This window comes from Parus major, chromosome 17 (assembly GCF_001522545.3).
Source record: "Parus major isolate Abel chromosome 17, Parus_major1.1, whole genome shotgun sequence".
In the NCBI taxonomy this organism is placed as follows: domain Eukaryota; kingdom Metazoa; phylum Chordata; class Aves; order Passeriformes; family Paridae; genus Parus; species Parus major.
Window position 1 is genome coordinate 2,213,434 of NC_031785.1, and position 4,780 is coordinate 2,218,213.

Sequence of the window (4,780 nt, forward strand, 5' to 3'; positions counted from 1 at the left end):
TGTGGGCAGCTTGCTGTATCCTGCAGTCCCATCAGGGGCTGGCAAGCAGGAGAAAGGACCGAGGTCGGGGAGAGGTGTAGAACAGTGAGGGGCTGGTGGGACTCCACCGTGTGTGGAATTTGGGCTGACAACCATTTATTTAGGAGGGACGGCTGCTCCAGGCTGCTCTCGGATGCTGTGCTGGCAGCAGGGTAACTCTGAAGTGCTGCTGGGGTTGTGGTGCCTCTCTCCTTTCCCTGGGCTGACCAGAGGAATGGCCTTTATGTGCTCAGCAGCAGCCTGCTGTTCCTGCCTGGCTGGGATTTATCCCCAGGCTGAGTGAGCAACACAGGGAATGCCATGAGTGGCAAGAAAATTCCATGGGCAGAGCAGCTAAATTAAGAGGAACAAACACCTTCCCTTCAACTCTGTTCAAATCATAAATACCCAGGAGCTGCTGTGCTAATGGGGAAGCAGATTTTTATCTTTCCCCACTAATTAATTGCGTGATGCAAACAGAGAGAGATGTAATTCTTGTTGGAAAAAAACCTGGTTAGTCCTTGACTAGCTGCTGTGTGCTTGGTACACCTGCATCAAGGCTTTTGTGCATTGCTCTTAAAAGATAATTTCTTTTTTTAAAATATGTACAAGTATCATGCAAAAAAATAAAAAATAAAAAAGAAAAAAATAAGAAAAAAAAGAGAAGAATTTGGCTTTGAGGCTGTGAATGTGGGTTTTACAAATGTTCTCTATAAGTGTTCTTAACTTTTATCGCTGCATAAAATTGATCTGGCTCGAAAATGAGTCTGTGATCCTGGAGGTTTTAAAGCCCAGATTTCCTTAACAGACACTTAAACATTAATACAGTTTTATGACACCGAGTGAGAAGTTAACATGAAATTCTCACTGCAGAAAATGTCTGGGTTTCAGAATGGCTGTGATATGGCTCATTTGGTCAAGTTTGAAGGTTTAATAGTTTTCATATTTGAGTATTTGAAAACATCAGAAATATGGAAGATGGCAATTGCAGATCGTGTTCTTTCTGTATTTCTCTGGTTACACCCCTTAACCTTCATTTTCCTCTAGATTTGAGTCTTTCTGATTCAGCATCTCTCTTTAATTTTAATGCGGAGATACTCTGGGTTGTTTTGTTAATTCATTATCCCCATTTCTCCAGAATTCATTAGCCTTGTTTCTCAAGATATCTCAGTTTCACTGGCTTTGTGCCGTTTGCTTGAGTTGCTTGATTTCCCCTTTGTCTGGAAAATACCGATAATTTCATTTTGTTTGTGAATGCAGATCTCTGAGCCCACATTTGCTGTTCACTGCAGTTCACTTGACTTCTCTGGGAGCTGAGCTGAGCCGTGGGCTTTGGGAAATGTTGCTCTTAGGCCTAAATTCCAGTCCAAGTCATTAATAATCGTGGGACTTTGTGGCTGAATCAAGCTCGCTGGAGTAATTATGACTAGTTCATTAGTCTGCTCCAAACCCACTGAATCAGGAGCTGATTTAGGCTGGTGAAGGAAAAGATGAGAAACAGAAAGACTTTTTGGCTTAGCTGTGTTTGTGGATGATAAGCAGCTCAAGGTTGTGCTCTGAAGGGTTTTGTTACAGCCCTGACAGGGATGGGCTGAGAATTCCCCCACATAAACCCTGTGGGAACCATGAGTGGTAAAATAGAGCTCGTTGGACTCAGGGATGTAACACTGGAGGAAAACACCCTGATAATGCTGAATATCTCATTTATTTGTAGCAGGAATGCTCAAAACATTAATGTCTCGAGTATCTGCTTTTGAGCATTACCCTGGGATGAGTGTGCTGCTGGAAGTGAGGAGGTTTCTGGGGTCAGCAAAGACTAAAAGGATCAGAGGCCAAAGGGGAGCCTGGGCTTTGCTGCTTCTGGAGAATTAAAAGTGTTCCTGTTAGAGATGAATTAGTGCATCCTCATCACAGAGGATGCTGAAGAGACACCAAGCCTGGGCTGAGGTAAGGGAATGAGGTAATGCTGGAGCTTGAGGAGATGAGAGCTCATTGGAACAAGTAGATAATTAGAGAGCTGTGGTACAGCAGCAGGAGAGGTCCAGATAACCTCTGGAACCAAAGGAACTGATCAGCAATTGTGAGGTGGAATGGGTAAATCAGGCTGCTCCTAATTTGCTTTTGTTTTTGCAATGTGAAAGATGAACGCAGTTGATCTGAGCAGGGCTTGCTCTTTGGCAGGTGGACTGATTGACAGGAGAATTAAAATAACACTTTGAACGTCCTGTGGTGGATGCAATAAATTGGCCAGGAAGCAGATAGGAAACGGCTGACTGGGAATGGAATGTGGGAGGAAAATGGATTTGTGAAACAGAGAGAGAAAAGCCTAATGACAAGCAAATCTAGAGTTGTCAAGTCCAAGTGCTACTTCCAGGATCATCTTACTCATCTTCGGAACTCACTCCCACGAGATGGTGGAAGGCTTTGGGCTTAGCTGTTTTTAAATTCTGGGCTTGACATTTCTGCCAGGCAGGTCTTTGGGTTACAGAAACAGGATTAGGTGTCATTCAGCTCCGAATTCCCAAAGGGTGCAAACTGCTCTCAGCACAAGGATCTGACTGACAGGGACTGGGAGGTGATTTTTCCTTTGGGGAGGGAAGATTCTCTTTGGGAGCCTTGCAGTCGCCTCTGTTGTCTGGCATTAGTCTTGCCTGCTTCAGAAGTTCCTTTCCCATTTGGAAGGTGCTGTCCATGTCAATACTGGGAGAAAAATGGATTTGTTCTGCTTGCTTATGGCAGTACTGCACTTCTTATCTCCCTGATGCTTTGTGGACATGAAGGCACTCGGAGCCTCTGGGATACACCAGCAAAGGCAGAGCTTGAGATGCTGAGCCTGTAACCGAGAGAAGGTGAAGAACTGGGGGCACAAACACTGCTGGGACCTTTTCACATTCCTGGTGCTCTGGGCAGGGGGATCCTCTGTCCATGGAGCTGTGGGAGCGAGGCCAGAGGTGCTGGGGGAAGGGAGCAGGGGCTGAGCACAGCAGCCCCTCAGAGCTGGGGCTGCCAGCGAGGCTCCTGTTCTGAAGTGATGCTGCAAGTGCTGATTAAAGGCAGCTGAGAAAGCACATCTGCTGGATGGATAAATATTGTTTCATACCCCAAGCTGTGGCATCCCTTTGATGTTTGCTGTCCTGACTATGGCAGTTTTTGATCTCCTGCATTCTCTTTTCTTGGACAGTGCTGACAGCTGGGTTGGGGCACGTATAAAAAAAGCCCATAAATAAAATTAAACTGTATCTCAGAAAAGTGTCATTAGGAGCTTATTTGTTGCCTAATTTAAATAGTCTGAATGCTTTCCAGAAAATCATCGTCAGAAGCCACAGTCCTATTTACAGGAGCGAGAAGTAATGGATGTCACTTTGATTAAGTGCATTTTTCTGAGGCTAATTATCAGCAAAAAATCATTTTGATGGATGAGAATGTTTGGAAAAGCTGCTTGTGCAGAAGAATGCAGTAACTTCTCTATAAAATTTTAACATCTCCTATTTAAAATCAAAGATATTTTGGATGTTGCATAACCAAGAAAAGAGGATTTTGACAACTGGGGCCGATTCTTTTGAGTTTCTGTTTACAGTTTCTTTAGAGTCTGACAACTTCTTTGTCTGTGACCTGACATCTGGTCATCGTCTCTTTAATTTGTCACTAAGTGATGGCTCTGAATCTTAGGTCAGATTATGTTTGGCATGAGCAAAGTGAAGTGCTGCAATATCAGCCTTGGAGGATCTTATCCCTGCAGTTTTCATGCTAACATGCCCCAAGTGACTTCCTCATCAAAATGCATCATTACATTAATGGAGCTGGGTAGTTTTGTGTTCCCGAGGCAGGTTCCTTGAATATGTCTGTGGCTCAATCCTCACTTCATTGCTATTTGATTTAATGGGCAATTTTCCTCATTTTATTTGGAAGATGCAGATGCCAATTTGAAAATTCCAATTTGTATCCAGAAGTTAGAGACATTTATTTCTGTGCTGGTGAGGTAATGGGCAATATTTTAAGTCAGTGCAAAGTCTGCTCAGGCTGTAGCATGTGTGCCAGTGAAGGTTTGTACCTGGAATTAGGAGATTCAGCTCTGGAGCCTGCGTGCCACAAAATTCTGCTGGTGAAGGCTCTTCATCCCCCAGCAGTCTGACCCCTTGTTTGTAAAGCAGGATGGATATTATTGCTAATATCCATTCCCTCAGCAATGGTGTTTAGACTCATTTCCACCAGCCCTGGGTGCAGAATCTCTCAAGGGACAACTCGATGGTGATGCCTGAACAAACCAAGTAACAAATTCCACTGGTGAAGGTGGTGGGATCCCAAACAAGAGCTCAGGAGTGCCCGTGTAGCCGGCAGAATTGAATTGCTTCTCCTCTGCTTTTGCCACCTGGCAAAGCAAAACCAAACCAGTTATTAATTGGATTAGGCTGTTTCCCTGAGTCAAGGCTTTGTCAGGAGGTTTCTGTGTGACAGCACAAACAGGAGTTTGCCCCTGCCAGCCCAGCCAGCTTGTGCCAGGAGCTATCCATGTGTGCTCCCCCTGGGGACATCGCTGTGTGTTCCTGTTGGGGACATCCCTGCTCCTGTTGGGGACATCCCTGCTCCTGTTGGGGACATCCCTACTCCTGCTGGAGACATCCCTGTGTGCTCCTGCTGGAGACATCCCTGCTCCTGTTGGGGACATCCCTGCTCCTGCTGGGGCCATCCCTGTGTGTTCCTGCTGGAGCCATCCCTGTGTGATCCTGCTGGGGACATCCCTGCTCCTGTTGGGGACATCCCT

The 4,780-nt window shown here is 45.4% G+C and overlaps 1 protein-coding gene across 6 annotated transcripts in view; it reads left to right on the forward strand.

Annotated features, from left to right (window-relative positions):
* Positions 1–4,780, forward strand: part of KCNT1 (potassium sodium-activated channel subfamily T member 1) — a 78,185-nt gene that overhangs the window by 13,820 nt on the left and 59,585 nt on the right. The window lies entirely within an intron of this gene.